Source organism: Haemorhous mexicanus, chromosome 8 (assembly GCF_027477595.1).
Source record: "Haemorhous mexicanus isolate bHaeMex1 chromosome 8, bHaeMex1.pri, whole genome shotgun sequence".
Taxonomy (NCBI): Eukaryota; Metazoa; Chordata; class Aves; order Passeriformes; family Fringillidae; genus Haemorhous; species Haemorhous mexicanus.
In genome coordinates this window covers 10844322-10864855 of record NC_082348.1, presented here as the reverse complement: position 1 = coordinate 10864855, position 20534 = coordinate 10844322, and the positions used below count along the sequence as shown (strand labels likewise).

The window sequence follows — 20534 nt, the reverse complement described above, 5'->3', positions numbered from 1 at the left end:
CTTAGGAATGTGTGTGCGGTTGGATGGCTGTGAAAAGAGAGCGGTCAACTACCAAAGCTCTGTGCTGAATATTCACGTCACACACACACAATCATTTTTCTTGTTAAGTATTGAGAAGAATGGGAACATTATAAATGCAGTATCTTCTCTGGTTACAAGTTTAGCTGCTTTGAAAAGATCTCATTCCCTTCTCCTCCACTCCACCAGCTGTGCTCCACTGCCATTCCCGAACCAAATCTGCAAGACACTGAACTTTATAAGACATTAAAAAAATGGGGGAAAAAATTAAATACAACTGAACTAAAGCTGAACAGTAAGGAGTGTAAAAGGTGATGATGCAGAAAATTGTTAAAAACGTTTCAAGGTCACTTGTCTATCTAAAAATGACTCTTTATTGAACATATGGGGTTCCATGCCACATGACTGGGTAATATCCATATCCATATTCAAAGCAAGTGCTTTTCTGTCTTCATGTTGAGGAGCCATTTTAGCCAACAACAGATGAGTTTGCTTTGACAGTGCCGAGTAGTAGTGATAGTGCTGGTTGTTGACAATATCTTTATTTGCTAGAGGCACTTAGCAATTTGTTGCAGAAAGACAGAGTAAGTGTTGATCAGGCATCCCAGCCCAAAATCAAGACAGTTTCCCACTTATTTTAGTGAGTTTTTTATCAAACCCTAAGCAGGAAAAAATGCAATAAAATGCAATAATGCTTTCAGTCTCTTTTCTGATCATTTGCCAATAAGGCCAGACAGATAATCTTCCCTTTTTTTATTTTCTTTATTTTCCCTTCCTTTCTTCCTGTTTCAAATGGGCCTGCATTGGCATTTATCTGTCCATTTTCATATGTACTTTGTCACCCTCTGCTTAATTCAGGGGGCTAGGTCTCACAATTTGCCTGCACAGAAGCAAGATAACAGCTCCTCACAGAAGTAATTTTCAAATTAATGGTATCTACAAAAAAGTGAGAATTAGACCAATCACTCAAATGGCACTCAAATGCCTCATTTGAAAATAATATATTTTTTGTTTTCTAAAAAAAAGTTCCAGATACATGAACTCACAGGACTAGATTAAGTTTCTAGGTCAGTAAACTCCTGATTATGAGCTGATTAGCATAAATGGCACATTTAAATCCCAATCTCTTTTCTTGCAGGAAACAAACAGTTTAAGCATGCAATTCTTGACCTACTCTAGTACCTTTAAACTTACTATTTAATAAAACAAAAGAAAGAAGGGTGGTGAAAAGTTGCCAATCCACTTCAAAGCTTCTTCTATATTTGTGAGCAAGCTAAATCCAAAAAGGATTAATGAATGTACTCAGATGAAAACTCACTGGGAACAAACTTTCTAGAACTAAGCAGCAAAAGCATCAAACAGATGCTCTGTACCAGCGGCCAGAATGCAAATTTACTTCAAATATATTACAAACGTAAGCCTTCAACTTCTAAGCATGCACATAGAAATGTCTTTACAGCTGTAACTGATTTCAGCACAGAGGTCTTCAACAACGTGGCACTGGGGAAGGTGCTGGATGGGATCTGGTACTGTTTATTTCCAGCTGAGGATTGTCCCACAGCGCAACTTCTCTCCCTCAGGAGACACTAACTCTCCACAGATACCAACTGACCAAGCCTTAAAATCCAGCTGTTTCCATTAGCTCAAAACCCTCAGCTTTACCAGTGAGAAAACTGAGACACAGTGCTCCCAAGGGATCCTAAGGCACAACTTCCTTGTCTGCTGAGGGATTGAAGTCCCCTAAGAGATCACATCTTAACACTACCCCCAGGCATTTCACAACAGGATGTGAAATTCCCACTTCATACAAGGAGGATGACTTTTTCACTCTCCATTAATGAAGTTCATTAACTCATACAGACAAAAGGTGCTTTCTGGGTTTCTATCTCTACCACCATGACTACAGAAAAGTCTGCTCATGATTCACTTACAGAATGGTTGTCCCCACTGGAATTTCTGCCAACAGTGCATCTCCCATGCAACATATCCAGGAAGCTGACTGTCTGTATGAAATGATTTCCATAATTTTGAAACTGTCCCAATTCCACATGTGTGGAAGAAGAGAAACAGGATCAATGGTTAAAAAAATTACACTACTAAAAAGTTATTTTCCTTTCAACTATTGTATCAAGTTCATTAATACCTTCTGCTGTTGGTGAAATGATCTCCCATTAACATTTCAATTTATTATTGCTGCTCCATTAATGAGACCACAAGAAATGGAAATGAGGCCTATAAATATGCCAAGAGTTAAAGTCACGAATCGTAACAGTGTGCGCACTTTATGAGGAATGTTTTGGCACCACTGGCATCCAAAACACCATGGAAGGATGGCTCTGCCTCATAAGTATGTGGTTTAACAAACAACACCCCAAAAGGTCCAAACAGAAACCACAGTTCCTGAAACTACAGGTTAAAGTATCAGCAGAGTCAAATCAGTCTTAACCCCAGCTGCTCAGCTCCATGTGGTTCATTGTCAAAATGCTCTCTCAGAGAAGATCACCGGGACTGTTAAACTTCAACAAGCAAATTCTGCAGGAAGAAGGACTTATCTCCATGTCCTTTGTTTAAAAAAACCCCTTTATTTCATGTTAAATATCTGCTTACTGGCACCACATCCAGTACTGGGGGATATTGATCTCTTGATAGCACATCACATCTTCCAGGAAAAAGGGCAGGCTACAAATAGAGAATTCCAGTCTTGGAAACCACATTAGGATTCATTTGAGAAATAAATTTATTGCCAGGTAGCCTTTTAGATCCATCAGCCTCCCATAGTTCCCTGTTGATATTTTCTCCAACAAGCAGTGAATATCCTCCATGGGTCAAGAAACATCCTTATGCAAATGGCATTACTGCAACTTGCATTTTCAATTATTAATATTCCACTTCCCATCTTACAAATGTTTTCAGAAAAGGAGGAAAGCAGAAGCTCATTCCCCTGAGAACAAAACCACAAAATGTGATACCTTACTGAGTTAGGAAAGGGATGTCATATCATGCTAGCAACATTTCTGTTTCCGCATTTCATTTCTCTCTCCTGATTAAAAATTATCAATTCTACCCCATTTTTTCAGCATAGCTGACAGCACTAGGCTCATGCTAAATGAAATGTGTAGCGCTATCATTAGCACTATCATCTTGGAAGGAACAAACTTACAATTATTACATTATTTTTTCAGATTTAATTTCCAGGACTTTCAGGTTTCATGACAGGGACTGGCTTTGCTCTAAGGTCATGCAATGTCAGTGAGAAGAGAACACTGCAGTCCATGCTGCTTTTAAGCATTAACAGCAGAAATTGTTTAAATTAGCCAGCTTGCCACAGCAGCTATAGTAGGTTTGGAAAAAAACCCAGACACCTTCAGTAAGATGAAACAAACAAAAACACAAAAAGCAAACTAGTTAATGAGAGCACAGGCTATTTCAATAAATCTAGTTATTTGATAAGCAGACTGCCACTGTCAACCTTTTATCATCTGTGAAAATGCATTTATGGATCTTTTCTGTTTGCTTACAATTTCAGACCTTCCCCTTCTGATCAACATCAGCATTTTGCTCCAGTGCCTCTAAGGACATGGATTGCTAGCAACCATCCAGATTCCACATTTCAGGAAGACTGACAAAACAGGCATGGCTCAGTGTTGTGTGCATATGGCACACAGACTGGGTAGTTCAAAGCTGTTAAGGGTTCAACCTCTTCTGAGTTTGCCTAAAGGGAATGAAAATGGCTCCTGCTGAGAGTGCATGCACCTAAACCTGTAACAAACATTTAATTTTAGCTTCTCTGAAACAGAATTATTCTGTGCATTCTGCACTACCAGTTCCTACTGCTGCTGCTCAGATGAGGTGGCTTTAGTGGGTTATTAATTCCCATATTAATGATCAGCCTCCCCCACAATATTGAAACATAGGGTCCTGAGTGTGTTTCTGTCTTACTTTCCCACACTTCTTTCAATTCTTCCACAATAAGCAGATAAAGTCATGATTTGGATGAAAAGGACTTCAGGCCAACACAGGCTCGCAATACTTTATCTAGCTTTGTGATTCAACTATACATTTTACCTTCTATGTAAAATAAAAAATAAAACTTGCTCAAAGAAAAAAAAAGCTAGAAAATAATTTTAAATGTACAGCAAGTTCCAGGGAAACTGCTGAAACAGCTACATCCTGTATGCACTGTTTGTGCTGAACCAGTTAGCAGGAGAGAAAGGCTCAGATAGGATTTTTAAACTAGGCTGGTGAAAAATGTTTCACTCTCCAACAGAGTTGATTTGAAAGGATTATTTCTCTGCTACACTCTGAGAGAACAATGCTGCCAGATGTCATGAATCTAAAGTGCTTTATCTAAATCATAAGGTACCACCTGAAATCATGTGTACTTTACATACCACACACCCTCTTTCTGTTCTTTTGCCGAAGTTCAGGTATAAAGCTCAGAGGTACTACTGAAACAACCCCAGAAAACTCTATGGAGATTGAAACTGCTTGAGCTGGAGCAAAGCAGAAGTAACTCCATCAAAGTCAGCTCTTTAGTACTGAAGTTTATCTCATTTATGCTGGCTAAGGATCCAACTCTACTATCTACAGATTGAAAGATGCTAAAAAAAGGACTATTTCTATATGCTCTACCAAATATAAAATATGTGAGTGAAACGTAGGCAGAGATTCATCTCACCCTACTTTATTCACCTAGCTAAGCTAGGCTGCAAGGCCTTGGTATGCCAGCAGGAGGAGATCAGCAGTCCCAAAGGTCACCTCTTGTCACCCATGGGAAAGCCCTTCTGGTGAGTCACCTTCTGGAGATGCTCATCTCTTCCCTCCACTACACAACAAAACTGGGTTATGACAGACTGTCCCAGTCAGTTGTAACAAAACAATCTGACAGCCACATGAAATACTACTGATCCTCCCCTTTTTCTCCCCTACTATTTTTGTGTCAGCATAAATCCACTGACTTCTGCAAGGTTATTCACACTCAAATCCATCCAGTCATAATACTGTCCATAAAGCCATGTTCACCTGGACTGAAAGCTGCTGAGGACACTGATTTCAGTTGTCCTAACTTCTCTAGAAAAGGTGCCCAAAATGCAAGAGACTCAGAGATCATCCTTTATATAAGGCTCTTCATTACTTTCATCCAGGTTTTTACCTCAACAAGAAGTTTGGTTTGACACCAGACAATTCTACCACAAAACCACTGAGAAATATAAAATACTGTAACAGCCCCTCACAACAGGATGAATTGCCCTGGATGTGAAGCATTCACATCCAGATATTGTTCACTCTTCACTGCATCACTTACAGTGAATTTTGCTGAAGTTTTTGAGAGTTAATAGGCTGCCTGCTTCTCTTTCAGTGTTCAACAGCGTCAAGTTTGTATAGAGAGAGGTACAGAAACAGTATCTGATCTAAAGCTAGAAACTAAAGAGCTTATTTCCCCTCATCTGGTGAAGAATCCAGTAAGCCTCTTAGGCATGTAGTTGAAACCATAGTAAGGACAGTATAACCTCTCCTAGAATTGAAGGATCAGGAATAAAGTAAGAAGCAAGAGGTAAATGAGTTGTTAGAGTATGGTTGGGGAGAGCTTTAATCAAAGGTGCTGGGTAATCATTGGGTAGGTCCTTCATCAGCACCGCAGCACTCACTTCATACAGGGAATGGCCTGGGACTGTGCCCAGTCTTGACTCAGTTGGGGCTGATTCCACCTTTGAGCACTCTCTCTTCCCCATCTGCAAAATGGTGATAACTCCTTATGAATAAAAATCAGTTCATGGGAGCTAAGCGTTATCCTTCATGTCTTCAGGCAGGCTGCACCCCGGGGAAATCAGAGTGGGATTTTTCAGGCGACAGGTTAGAGGGCAGAGCCCAAAGCCGTGGGACAAAGCCTGCAAAAGGAGGAAGGGGTGACACAAGTATCATGCCCTTCACATATCTCCTGAGTGGTGCAAAGTATTTCCCAAGTTTGTTGTTGCAAAGCAAAGCTGAGAGATATTACTTCTCTACACAGACATTTCATCAAAGGACATCAAAACAAGTTTTGCCTTTGTTTTGCCCTTCATAACTTAAAAAGGCATCTCCCGAATAAACAAATTCCCTTCTTATTTCATTGTCTCCAAACATGCTGCTTCACCTGGAGCTAGCCTCTGCAGCAGCAACCATTTCGCTCCAATATGGTAAACGTCCTTTCTTTCTTTCTTTCCCCCTCCTCTCCCCTTTCCTACCTGAGGAATTCAGCTGCTTGCTGAAAAACTTGAGAAGAGGAAAATGAAATAAAATGTTGGCTTCTATGGCCCAGAAAAAAGAACTGAAAAAAAAAAGTGAAACCTTATGCCTTGTCCCCAGTGGCTCAGGGACTTGGATCCAAATCAAGGCCATGAAAAGAGAATATTGCTCTTTGTTTACTAAAAATAAATAAATAAATGACTACTCTCTCCTGCCCTTTGGGACATGTTTTCTAAGGAGGAAGAAATTCCCTGTGGAGTTTATTATGTGTAGAAGGGATGTGTGCCTCCCAGGGAAAAGCAGTGGGGGTAGTTTTTCCCTTGGTCATTTCTTTCCGGCCTTTATATCACTTTTTCATTAATTTTTGCAAGCCTCACTCCCCTCTCTTCTGCAATAAGTGAAGCCAGACAAAGGAACATGCAGGTAATTCAGCCACTCAAAACTACACAACATCTCCTTTCCTATATAAACAATCAGTGTGTGGCCTGGGTTTCATTTGCAACTGTAAATGAAACAGGCCTACAACTGTGTTCATAATCCTCCTTAATTGAATTTCTGTGACAAAACCCAGACTAAATTATTACCCTCAAGTTAACAGTTTGTGCGAAGTAGCCAAGGGTTCCTGGGAAGCTTTAAAACAAATGCAGGACAAAACTGGATCCCACAAAGCAGCTATTTGGTGTTGGTACCATTTGTTTGAAGTGGGGGAGGTTTGCCTGGAGGAACAAGGTCATTTTAATATGAAGGACAGGCCAGGAATTCAACACAGGCCAAAATAAAATGTGAAAATTAAATAAGCAGTGGACGAGCTTGGATGTAAACCAGCACATGCTGTTCACACCACAGCTACTGGAAGGAGGTGCTGGGCTGTCCTGGCTGTCCTGTTTGAAGGACAGCATCATTCACAACTGGTGTGGCCCATGGGACGAAGGACTTTAAGCAACTGTCAGGTTTGTGTTGAAGTTCACACCCCATTGAAAGGGATCTCCTTTAAAGTTCACATGTAATAATTTCCTTCAACTTAGATCATCAGTTCTGTGATAAATATGCAGAGACTTAGTAATGATGTCACACTGCTGGTAAAATATCTAAACTTACTTTTAAATGTGAGAACCACTGCTAAATGAAAGCAGTGATGCAAAAAGGGCACTGTCCTGCAGGGCACTCCCACAGTTTTGCAGAAGAAAAGAATTAAAGCCTTTCCTGTTACCCAAATTCAGTGTTTGTTTTTCTTTAGATGATACAGATGTTTTCTTGACAAATTGGGCAAAGTTGATGGGAACAGAGACGTCTGTTTGCAACAGCTAATTTTGTGTGTCATTGCCATGTACTTGGATAAACATTCAATATTTTATCCCTAAGTACCGTATTTAAGTCATTTTTGTATCAACTGGTAACTAAAGCAAACTAGCTAAGTTATTAAGGATCAAAGCAGGCTCTCTATGCTTCAGTTTACAGAGTTGATCAGAGCAGGGAAAACCATGTCATCCCAAGGCAGTGCCTGCCTGGGTTACTGCCCTACATGCTCATAGAAGTTAATATCCTTTGCATTTTAAGCAGAAGGCAAGGCTACGAGGGAATGGGGAAGGCTGAGGTAATGGAAATAGAAATCCTACAACTCCTCAGTATGCGCCCATGTCTTGTGTGTTACCCAGCCCTCTTTGCAGGCAGAGCTGATGGAAATTTAGGGGTAGAGGAGGGTGGCGGGGCCTCATGTTAAAATTTCCTCCAAGTAAAATATTGCTATAGGTGATTAAATGAGCATTCCTGTTCAGAGACAGGCAGGCAGAGACCAGAACTCATTTCCACAGACCTCTGTGCCACTGCAGGATAGTGAGTCTCTGTCCCAGCCCTCACTTGTAAGGCACAGCTGACATAATGAGGGACCTCAGAAGAGTTTCCAGGAGACATGTCTACTCCCAGAGATCCAGAGGGGTAACAATCAGGTGCTACTGCTTTCTGCAGTGCCTCTGCTGTGCCAAACATTTCAGCAGTTGCATTCATACCTGGCTTTAAGAGACTGCTCATTAGCCCTTGGGTCCTGTGCCACTTTAAGCAACCTTTTCAGAACAACTTTTTTATAGTTTGTGTGCTCTGTTTTTCCTCAGGCCACAAGTTAAACACACTTAACAACACTGGAGAAAGAAATAAACACTGAGTCAGAAATAGAGATGCATACGCACATGCCTAATATCCGCTAACCCCCCCCACCCCCCACATACACAATCAGGACCAGAGATCAATGTTTTCAGGAAAGGCATGAGGGAAAAAATTATCACAGTGCTTTGTCAGTGGTGGCAAAGGAAGGAAAAAGGAACATTCAAAAGGGTGATGAAATATTTTAAGAAAAAGCAATATATTTTATGTACTTGTAAAATCCATTGGCAGTGACTTTTCTGGTTAATTGGTTCCATCTTATTAAGCTAGAAATGTATTTGTAAAATCCAGACATATTCAAGCAGAAGTCCAATTTCTTCACCAAAAGCCAATACACCATTTCAAAAAAGAAAATTCAGCAATACCAACCATTTTCCATTAGCCTGAAATCACAGCACTCATATTGGGAAGAGAAATGGATAGAGCGCTTGACTTCTCTAAAATGCACTTTGGAGAAATCACGTAAGTCATTTACCCCAAAACTGCTGTCCTCTTTCTCCCTGGCCCTGTGAAAATGGATGAATATTTTGGACCAATTATGCAGTGATTTATAAACTAACATTCTGCTATCTTTCCTTGCACTTGTCATGTTTGACTTCTTCCCCTTTATTAAACCACTCTTCTTCCCATGAAATAGTCCCTCTGTCTCACTTGCCAAAGAACTGCCAATGGGTCCCTGATTTTACAGAAGAATAGACTCAGCTCTACCAATGGAAAAGGGCCTTAATGTACCATGGACACAGCACAGTGAAGCATGGTAATTTGCCTGTGTTAATGATGCTACTTCACAATGATCAGGGAAACAAAAATCTCTAATAGCTAAATGACACACAGTCCTTCTGCAGCCTGTTGAATTCAAAATTAGTGGGAGCAAAACCCAACATCCTTTAGGAGATGAGCTAAAAGTGGTTGCAGTGTTTCTTTTCTTTACCCCCAAATTCCTGATTGGCATTGAATTACCAAAATGGGTGATGTGGTGATGTGTCCTGCTGGGAGCAGGACAAAAAAAAACCCCAAACCAAGTGTTTCAAAATGTTTTAGCAGCTCAAAAGCAAGTGGAGAAAAATTGATGAACATTTATGTAAATATTTTTGGACATCTTTACACTGGCATGATTTTGTGCAAAATACCACTATAAAGCAGGACTAAAGTTTAATTCATAATTTTCTCTTTTGTAGGTGAAAAAAGGAAGCTGTTACTGTGGGAAGGACAGAGCAGTAATCTCTTATGTGCCACTGCTTACTTTTGAAGATGCTCCAGTTCCACAAAGCTCCGAGGTCTTGAGTGCTAAATTAACCCCAAGAAATATCTTCAGCCACAGTTCTCATCAGAAAGCTTCTTAGACCTGGGTTCCCTAGGCTGCCTGCCTGGGCACAGCACTGATTGCTTTGGCCAGTCAAAGAGTCATTGCTCCAAAAGTCAATCTTCAAATACAGTACATTAAGCTACTCCTTGGAGAAACTCTCCTCTCATGTTTGGCCAAACACAACAGGCAGAACAGCACCAGCTTTGATGACATTATTTGGAGTGCACAAGAAGGGAACCAGGGATCATGAACAGTCATATGGTATGTGTTTGGTAATCCTTGGCACCTTTGAAAGGTTGGAGAATAGACTCAAACACAGGTTTATGAAAAAAAGATTAACAATATTTACAATATTGCTCATATAAGTTTCCAGGGACAAGAGGGAGTGATTTGTCATCTAGTCACAGTTCTGTAGATTTTGTAGCTGTCTGACTGGCACACTCCACACATTCCTTGTCCAAAACTTTCTGGTAAAAATGTGCAAAACAGGAGAAGGACTTGAATTCAAGAGTGGCTGAGAATGTAGGACCAAGCCATTTCAATTTCATCTCCATTTCATTTCACAGACTCACATAGAATCACAGAATCATTTAGGTTGAAAAAGACCTCTGAGATCATCAAGCCCAACCTTTGACTGACCTCCAACTTGTCAACCAGACTATGGCACTGAGGGCCACATCCAGTCATTTCTTGAAGACCTTCAGAGATGGTGACTTCACCACCTCCACAGGCAGCCCCTTCCAATGCAATCCTTGTCCAGGCATTTTTCAATCCATGATGTTCATTACCTAATAAACCCTAAGCTAAGACGCTATCCCCATTAAGAGACAGCTTTTACTGTAGAGTGCTTAGGGTGTTGTTGGGGATGGAAGGGGTGGGGAAGTAAGATTATTTACTGTAGAGCTCTACACTTGATTCTCCTGTGCTTACCACAGGAAAAGTTTGTCAATCCATGTTGAAAATAAGCACCTGAAGACTCTCTAAATACCTGTTTATTCAATCTCAAGTAGCACTCAAGGGGAGCACTAAAATCTTCAAGACAAATGCCACACACCACATATCAAGTTCCCCAAAATGTTGTATTATTAAGTCTTTTTTACTAACATGCCTGCTTCAACTAAAAGACCTGTTCTAAATATCCTAAAAGATGGGTGTTTCAATAGCTGGCTCAATGTCTGATTTGCAGAAAACGCATCTATAGCACTACCAACCAGGCCTCAGGAGAGACATAAGCAAAAGAGCAGTGATGTGCCTTAAACACCAAATGATTTACTATAATTTTAAATAGTAACATTTTCTGAATGAAGAGTTTTGATATCTTTCATCTTGTGTTTTGCAGACTTTGCCAAGTTGACACCATAATACTTCTAAACAATTTATCAGCAAAACCATGGCTGACTCTACAGAGGCCTGATATTTGAGACTTGCCCATACAATCCCACTGTGAAGTCAAGGGGCTAAGGACAGACTCCCAGCTGTGGCCCAGCAGAAGTGCTTCTCTGCTACAGCACAGGTCACAGCTGAGACAGCCACGATACACAGAGTTATCACCATACAGTTCCAGAGGGCTTTAAGCATTCACCCAAACAGAGTAACACCGTCTCATTTCAGAAGGTTGAAAGCAGCTCCTCCTTCTTGTTCTTTAGCCCAGCCTTTTATACCCCTCATGTTCATGCATTGCACCCGTGTGCCCTCTGTTCCCTTTGGTGGTTGGGCACTCCATGGCTCATTGCCTTCAGTGCTGTTCACCTGCTTCTCAGAGCTGTACCCACTGGGGATGAGGCTCTGCCACAGCCCCACTCCCAATTACCACAAACTGTGTACCTGCACTTCTCCGGTGGGGCATTCAGTCTCCCAACCAGGCCTTCCTCAAAGCTGCTTGGCAGTTTGCAAAGGGCATGTTGTCTTCCAGGGGCTGAATGCAAAACAAACCTCACCATGGGGCAAAATTCACACCTTTGGCAGAACTAGCAGAGATGCTCTTTCATATGGGCCAGGACAGGAAACCAGAACAGGTCTCACTGCTAGCAATGAACAGCCATCCCCTCATCCTGCCAGCAGAGCACAGTACCATGCCCACCCTTGGGGCTGCAGAAGCTCTGCAAGCAAAGCCAGAGGCAGGGACTGAGCAGGTTCACAGGCCACAGCCACCTTTTACAGTGGGCAGGGACACAGGGACATCCCTGTGCTGCAAAGCCTTGGGCCCCTCAGTGATCACATCAAGGGAGGCTGCAGATCATCCCTCCTCTGCTCTTATCTAAAGCAACAGCAACACTATACAATGCCATGTGAGCAGGAGGAGCTCACACAGCAAAGTTTCTTTCTTGGTGTTTCTCTCGTTACCAAACTGCTCGTGTGAACACTACTGCTCATCTATGGGGTTGTCAACACCTGGAGATGGTGCAAGGTGCTTGTTATAGCAACTTAAGTATTATCCATGATTGTCCCTCTAGATTTTGCAAGATGAGTGCATAGGCAAAATTATTATATCCATTAAAGTAGTAATACCTCTTCTGCTTGCTACTTGCCAGGCAAGTATAGCCACCTAGGTGTGCAGCTGTTAAATGCCAACCACAGTTCCCATCATCCTTTTTTGTTCATCTTTCTTTCACTGTGCATTTTTCTCAAGATCTCTCTTCCTTGATCTTCTTGAGGAAAATGACCTCCTTTATTGATTAAATTACAAATTCCAATGCTGGATGATTGAGTTATATGATAACACCTGACGAAAGACAATTGAAATAAATGGAAAAATTAGCACTCTCTTTATTACAAAAGATTTGGATGTTGAGTGGCTGACTGAATTAAATGGAGATTGAGCAGATCTGAGAGAATTGATTAGGAAAAACAATGCAGAATTCAGAAAAGAGATACCAAAATTAGCACCTTACTAACTCACCTTTGAAAAAGATGGAAAAAGTTGAGAAGGAGAAGGAAACTGTATCCTTTTCATGCATTCACAATGAGGAATTGCCCAAAAGCAATCTCTGTGATTGCTTATATCAATGTGAGATATCTCTCTGATAAGACTTTTAAGATACTGAACTCTGACATCAAGTTACCAAAGGCCAACAAATACATGATAAGGTCAGCAACCTCTAGGGTTCATTTGTTCAGTTTCTAGGAGGCCTTTTTAATTAGTATCACAAGCAAAGGAAGGTTCTGTGCCTGGGAACCAATGGCATGCCAGCTTCTGGTATGTATCACTTTATTCACTGCTCACAGATGCTAATGAGATATTTTTAATTTTGTCTGCTTGTGACATTTCCTGCAATCCTGACAGATGTCTTGGGCTTTCTTCCTGCAGATTAGGCAACCATTGCTGGAGTTCTTAGATTAAATAAGAAGTTGATAAAGCAAAGCATCTAAAATGGCACGATTGACTTTGAAACCATGTCTTCTCTCAGGGACTTCCCTGCAAGCTTGTTGTGAAGTAGACAGGGTCTAGCAAAGATGAGTTCTAGAAAAGCTCTGGAAAGAGTGTAAACACAGCTTTAAAACAAGGGCTGCAAAGATGATTTTATTTACTTACAGCTTCTGCATTACTGAAGTGTCATATTTGAAGACACGCTCCAGGGAGAATCTTAAGTGACCTGTGGAAACACCAGAAAACCAGGTTTTAGTGGATATTTCTAACTACACCTTCTAACAGACAGGAGAGAATTTTGACATTGTTTGGAAATCAAATGTAATGAAAATATTATTAAAGTTTAACCACAAAGCAATGTAAAAATTTTTCCTTAATGCTTACCTGAAGGTTGCTTCAAAACTAGCTTTAGCTGTAATTATTTGCTTTCTGCAAAAAATCCTAGCCCACAGAATAGGTAGCAGAAAATGTTTGTGGAAACAATAAATATTTCAACACAATCAATCTGTCTGAGAAATTTTGCAGTCCTCTCTGAATTTTTCATAATCCTAAATGCTTCATCCTCACAGAAGAAACAAGGAATCACTCTTGTCCCAGTTTCCAAGTGGGAGATTTGCACCAGTGAGAAATGTAGGCTGTGAACCCGTATCTTACTCCTCACTGCAATGCTCTCTTTGGGAACACTCCTGTCCCCACCATCCTTCACCCTGCCTCATCATTCACTCATGCTGGAGTTCCTTGCACCTTCCTTGCTGCCAGCTGAACTACAGATGTGCTCGGGTTAGTTAAGAATTTTTTGAACTGCTCAAGTAAATGCAGGAGCTGCAGCTGGATGATGTGCGAGTGCAGCATGCACGATTTGCCCTGTCTCACAACAGGTGTGGCAGGGCAGAGAGCCTGTAAATCCCCTCTTTGAAACACCAAAAGCAAAGCTCAGAATGAACACATTTGCTCAAGAAACCCACATCTGAAAGGTTATTCTCACTGTTTTCACCCTTTTGTCTTATTCAAACCACATAACAGTTTCCTGAAAGTAGAAAGGCAAAAATCATGACAAATTCTAACAAATTTTGATTAGTTCATACTAATTTATCCTTTAGTTATGGCAGCACCAAAACGTCCACCCTGTGCCTGCATTGAGCACAATGCAGACATTGGCTGTTGTAGTCTCTGCTCCCTGGAGCTCACCAGCAAGAGATCTAAGAGCTAGAAGTGTAGGCAGGGAAAAGACAGAGACAGTAAAAATTGGAGGAGACTGCTGTACAATGGCTTGTGAGCACAAATCCCACTCAGCCAGTAAGAAATGAATCACTGTGAAGAGATTCTGACCCTGCTACCCATTATGCTCGACAGACAAACTCAATGAAATAATTTATCTAGTTATTTACATGGCTTCCATTAGAGCAATGTCTGAGCATTCACAAACCAGATGGGTTTTTCCTCACTGTGCTCCTGAGAAGGAGCACGTGCTGCTAACGCTACATCACAGACAAGGAGTAGAGATACTAAAAAGACAAAATGCTTTTTCCAGGGAAACTAGCATCTGATCTGACAAAATTCTATATAATGCCAGAATGCTTCTGTAGGTTAAGGTGCTGCAGTCAGGGACAGGCCATCAGGCTTTAGCCATAGGCAGATTCTTACCACCCTGGTAATTATTTTTTGAACAATGGCTTCTATACAGTATGAATCAGGAAAAGGGAAAGAGAAAAAGGGAAAGGGAGGGTAAAAGGGAAAATAGGAAAAAGACAAAAGGAAAGTCATGATAAATGTAGCACCATCTGAGAAAAACTAAACTGCAGAAACAGAGGAACCAGTCACACAGCTCTCTGAGAGGACTGAAGCAATTGTTTCCTTCAAGAAACCTCATGCATCACATTTCCATAACCCAGAAAAGGCTCTCACAGTCCTCTCTTTCAACATATTAAGACTAACATGCATACAGACTCTTCACATTTCCTTCCTTCTCCTATCAGTCTTTTCCTCATGGAAGAAATCATAGGAAAGGGATGAAGATGTGAACATTTCACATTTCTGCAGCTGTTCTGCCAGGGCTGAATCCTGAAGGTGGGACACCCACAGGGGTGATAGAGCACCCACCAAAAGGACTCAGTCTTCAGTGTCAGATAACTCCTGCTTCTTTAAAATGGTGACAGTGGAAATGCTCCTTTGGTGATATCCCAGGAGGCAGACCAGAGCCCAGCACACCAGCTTGTGAGAAAACAAGATCCATCTGTTAGCTCAAACCTCCAGGACTGGCAGGTAGTCATTTCTATACAGAAAGCCACGGGACACCACAAACTCAGAGTTTCATCAGCAGAAGAATTCTGGTCTGCACACTGCCTCTCTAAACATAATAGCTCCCCTTTGGCTAGAGAATAGAAGATTCCCTAAATGAACCCTTTGATCTGGAAGATACTGAGCCTTCTCCTGAAATTTCTTCTTAGACATCTGAATTCCCTCATGCAGGGTTACAGCATGAAATCTTTCTCATCTCTCCATTAAAGCAGCAGATAGACAGATGGGATAGTCTTCATCTTTCAGGACTCTTGAAGTTCATCTCCCACCAATTTTAACAGGAATGCTCAGAGCTCCTGTTAAGTTTAAGAGAACCAAAGCTGTAGATTGTGCTCAGTCAAAGCCAGGAGAATCCCAAGCCTGGTAGTCCCTCCACAGGCTGTCATTAATTTAAAAGAAGCAACATAATATAAATAACAATATAATGGCCAAACTTCCCCCTCCACAGACATTGCCAAATCATTTTTGCAAACTCGTTCAGCACTGCTTTTTATAGCCCAGTAAGTGCTGTTAGTGGAGGTGGAGCTGTACCAGAACCACCACTGGGTCTAAATGTCTTCTCTTTATTAATGGGTTTTATTCTCTCTTCATAGCCAGTCAAAGGCAACAAGGTGCTTTTGCCCTTTTGCAAGCTGTAAAAAATCTAACACAGCAGATGGATTACACTCCTCACTCAAGGTCCCTTGAGACACCCACATTTGTCCAGAGAACTGATCCCAAAATGCCACACACCCAGTGCCCTGCCCTTCCCTCCAGCCCAGCCTAATTCTCCGAATTTTGTGATGATTCAAATGTCTATTTAAAGCCTACAGCTATGGGAGTGTGCAAGAAATTAAGGTTGAGCCAAAAAGTTTGACTGGAGCAGCCCTGGCTGAGATTCTTGGTAAGAGTGAAATTTCACACAGAGCTGGGAGGGTTTAACCTGACATGGAAAAAAGGTGGCATGTGTCAGCTGGGTTATGATGTGAAACCCCAAGAAGATAGAGCAGCAATGCCAGTGTCCCCTTCCCAGTCAATCTGCCCTGTAAACACTCCAATGGTACCCACACAGCCTAGCACAGCCTTCCCAAGCCTGCTCCTTGCTTGCATAGCAAGTGCTGCTATGAAACAGGAGAAAAGTAGATACAGAGGAAGAGCTACTAATACCTCTTGCAGTTTCCCAGTGTAAATGGAGTGGCCAGGCATAGTTACACACTGAAATGAAGCAGCCAGGAGAGCTGACAAGGTTCACAGACACACAGCCATGGTTTACTACTCAAACCATTCTAAGCTCTTTAGGCAAGCTTTGTTATTACAGATGGTATCGCATGCCCTAGATCTGATGTCCAGAATGGGGTTGGTCTCTGTAATCCTTCAGAGGCTGCTTATAAATCAGAGAATGCTTCACCTCTTGACACATGGCACTAATAGATGATATTGTAAATGGTGCAATGTTTTAACCTTAACAGGCATTTGCTTAGGTTATTTTAGACAAAAATGAGGTCAGGAACTGTGGTCACGAGCCTTAATCTCAAAGAGCCAGTCTGGAATCATCTGGAGCCCTCTGGCTTGTGCAGCAAGCAAAAGGCTGAGGGTGCAAAGGGGGAGTGGGCTCTGCTGTCCCACTCCTGCACAGCTGCACCCCACAGTGCCCCCTGCACCTCCCAGGACCCTCCCAAGACACTTTGCCTGCAGTAAACAGCAACTGCAGTATAGTAATTGCTGTGGAAATGATTTTGAAGGCATCAACCCCTAAACACAGAGAGTAAACAAAATCTGCTTCTGTATGAGCTCTTCCACTTTTCTCAGGCATCTGAGGGAAGTCCTTTATAAACCATGAGATAAGAGCAGACTGGCTGTTCAGACTGCATATCTGCCTGGTTCCTTAGATACCACCGAAAGCCCAAAGGCACAGCTTGGCATCTCATCCCCTTCTTATAAACTCTTTCAGAAAGTTGCAGCTGATTTTGACACAAAGATGATGAGAAATGGGGAGCTATTTGTGCCGTTCTGGAGAACATGCCAAACCCTGTATTAACACCCCCAATCCTGTTAAAAACAAAACAAAGCAAAAAAACCCCAACAACCAAACCAGCAAAAAGCAATCCTTCTGTTTGCTACTGATTAGGCAGCCGAATTAAAACTGATGAAGTGATTGGATAGGATCCAAAGCTGTTTATCTGCACATAAATCACAGACATGCTTTACTCAGCCAGTATGGATTTACTGAGCTAGAGGAAAGACCTCGTACTCAGAATGCTGATTATTACAGCAATTAAAATATCAGTGAAGCAAACATTTTGGGTAGAAAGCTGTTAGGGGCTACTGGAGAAATCATTCCATTAAATATGAATGCAATCAGGCTTTAAATTTTGAAAAAAGGGAGTTTTGATAGAGGGTTTCTTTTTTCTGATTAAGTATATGTTGCTAGAAAAATCAAATTCAAACAGAGAAAAGATAGAAAATAGCTAACTGGACAAAGGAGATTAGAAAGGAAGGCTGATACATATTTTATGATCACAAGGGAATTAAAAAAAATAAATTGAGAGATGTACTGTCAAACCAGACACAGTGTTAATAGCTAAAGTATATGGCAGTAAGAACTGCTGTTCCCACAGCTATTAATGTAAAACTGAAAATTTGGAGCAAGCTGCGGCAAAGGAAAATAAATCACACTTTTTTTTTTTCAATTTGAAAATATATATAAAATAAATCCCTACCCCCATCACTCACTCTCTGCGCATCCCAACCCCTCTACACCAAGACAGTCATTTCAGCCAGCTACAGCTTCCAGGCAAGTGAGACAAGTGACAATTTCTTCCTATTAATCATTGCTAATTTTTTGATGCAACTTTTCTACTTATGAGAATCATTGGCCTGGAGATTATTTCCTCTTTCCCCTTTGAGTCCTGAGAAACTATTTAACATGGGAAGTAGTTAAGGGGGGTAAAGAGGGGAGAGTGTCATGTAGCCAAGTTACGCATCCCAGCTGGAATTTGGGATGTTGTCTTGCAGTTCTGCTCCTTCAGCAAAGTTTCATACAGGAAACACGAACATGCCAAGGGCGCAGCAAAATCCACTGGAGCCAATAAATAGCACTTGAGTCCATTAACACACTCCTGCTATGGATCCCTTCATGAAACCTCAGCCACCTTGCAACCAGTTTGCTCGTGAGGTAGCCAACAACTTGCACAGGGGAAAGGTTCAGGAGCCAAGGGATCCTCTGGTGAATCCTCACAGATGCAGAGTATGTGTGCATGTAGGATATATCCAGAGCCCTTCTAGAAGAGGCAAACACTGCTCATATATAAGGTTTATATGGAAAAATGGCGATGGAAGGTCATGGTGTCACTAGCAAGGTAAAGGGCAAATTTATATCAGGAACTTCATGAGGCCCTGGAAGACAACTCACTTCTTGCCCAGAGGGTTCTCTCCAAGCCTGGGATGGGTCCGGAGGTATCACAGAGAAGCAGGCATCCCCACAAGTTCATGCAGTTTTTGCTCATCCACAACAACCTGTTTCAGCTACGAAAAAGGTCTAGGAAAACATTTCTAAAATTCGTAGATAAAAATTTTGTAATGCATGCATTACAAGTCTGATTGTTATTTCAAACCTATCAGTAGCAAGAATAATTTCACCTACCATAGAAATACCTCCATGATAACTTTCTGGAGTAAGAGATAACTTTTGAGGAAAGTAGCTGACAAATTACTTGACAAATTTGTCAACCATTTTGGAGCCATCAAGATAAAAGGCTTTATATGTTGTATGATTTTTTATGTATATATATAAAACACTTTTATTGGACTGTTGATAAAAGCCTGAGCTACAAAGGAACTTTTTCCCCCAGCTGAGAAAAGGCCAGCTGCTAGACAAATCAGTTCAATCTCTGCCTTTCAAACAATATAAAGCAGTATAACTTTCAGGAGTAACACCTCATCTGTTTTTTTCTCCAGACTGCCTATCAGGAATCAAGCATTAAGTAAACATTTGAAAAGTGCTCCTCTGAGAGCAAAGGTTTAGATTTGAGTCACAGGATCCATTGAAAAGAAAAATTGCTTCTGTGCATTGGGACAGTGCCTTCCCTTCTGAAAAGTTTCTAAAAAGAGCAAATGGAGATAATCTTTTTACAAGGTATAACCCATATGGAAATTCATTATTCTTTCCCTTTAAAAAAAGTCAAGATACTTCAGAAAGTGAGAATGGAATCACTATTTTAAAACAATTAAAAATATGCAGAAGATTTTCTAACAACTATAGCCAGTAAAGGCATGGTTAAAGTGCTTTATCATGATCTAAAGTGAAGCTCCGATTGATGAGAACATGAGATAAACAAAAGAGGTAAAGACATAAGAGAGCCCTAAATCACTAAGAGTACTTAATCCAGAAGTGGGGGTATATATATCCAGCGATTGTTGATTAAATATTTTAAGGATCTATTCTTCTCCCAGCACAAAACACTCACTAGAGTGGCTTCAGCACTGCAGCTCCCTGAAGGCTGCATTACTGCTCGTTAGTCCCGTGCAATCACCACTGTGGATGCAGAGCTGAAAGGAATCATTGTTCCTGCCGCACAAAAGCTACACTGAGCCCCCAGAGAAGGTGAATGATTTGCAAAGGATTTTACAGCAGACCAGTGGCACAGCTGGGGGAAGGGGGAAACCCCAACGTACCAGCCGGTGCTTCCCAGACACTATTCCTCATTGCTTGCAAGAGCACCCTGAAGTTAGGCATTATTTTCATTCCTGCCTTTTCCATACACAGCCATGACTATTAACTTAGGACTGTCACCAAAAGCATGTACATACCCATGGAAGGTCACAGAGGCAGGGCCCGGAATAGTGCTCGAAGACAATACTTAACTCTAGGTTCTACTTTCAAGAGCTGTGAAAGATAAACTCTTTCCTTCAGTGGTTTTATATTGGAAATGAAAGTTTGATCCTAAAAGGCCTAAACTAGACCTACAGCTGCTTGGAAATAGTCCTCTGTCATAGCCAACATTAGTCCTGAATTCAGTCTGATTACACAGCATTAAGTATGGCAGGTACCTGAGGGCAGAGCATAATCCCACACCAGAGCACACTGGATACACAGGCAAGGCAGGGTAAGTCATGGAGCCAGACAGAGTGTCCTGGATACTCACACCAAGCTGCACACTTTTCTTTAACACTAAGATTTCTTTA

The 20534-nt window shown here is 41.3% G+C and overlaps 1 protein-coding gene across 1 annotated transcript in view; it reads right to left on the bottom strand.

Annotated features, from left to right (window-relative positions):
• SEMA5B (semaphorin 5B) overlaps positions 1–20534 on the bottom strand; it is a 266561-nt gene that overhangs the window by 172325 nt on the left and 73702 nt on the right. The window contains exon 2 of the mRNA XM_059852719.1: positions 13239–13299. The gene's annotated coding sequence lies outside the window, so the exon portion shown is untranslated. The remainder of the gene's footprint in view (positions 1–13238; positions 13300–20534) is intronic.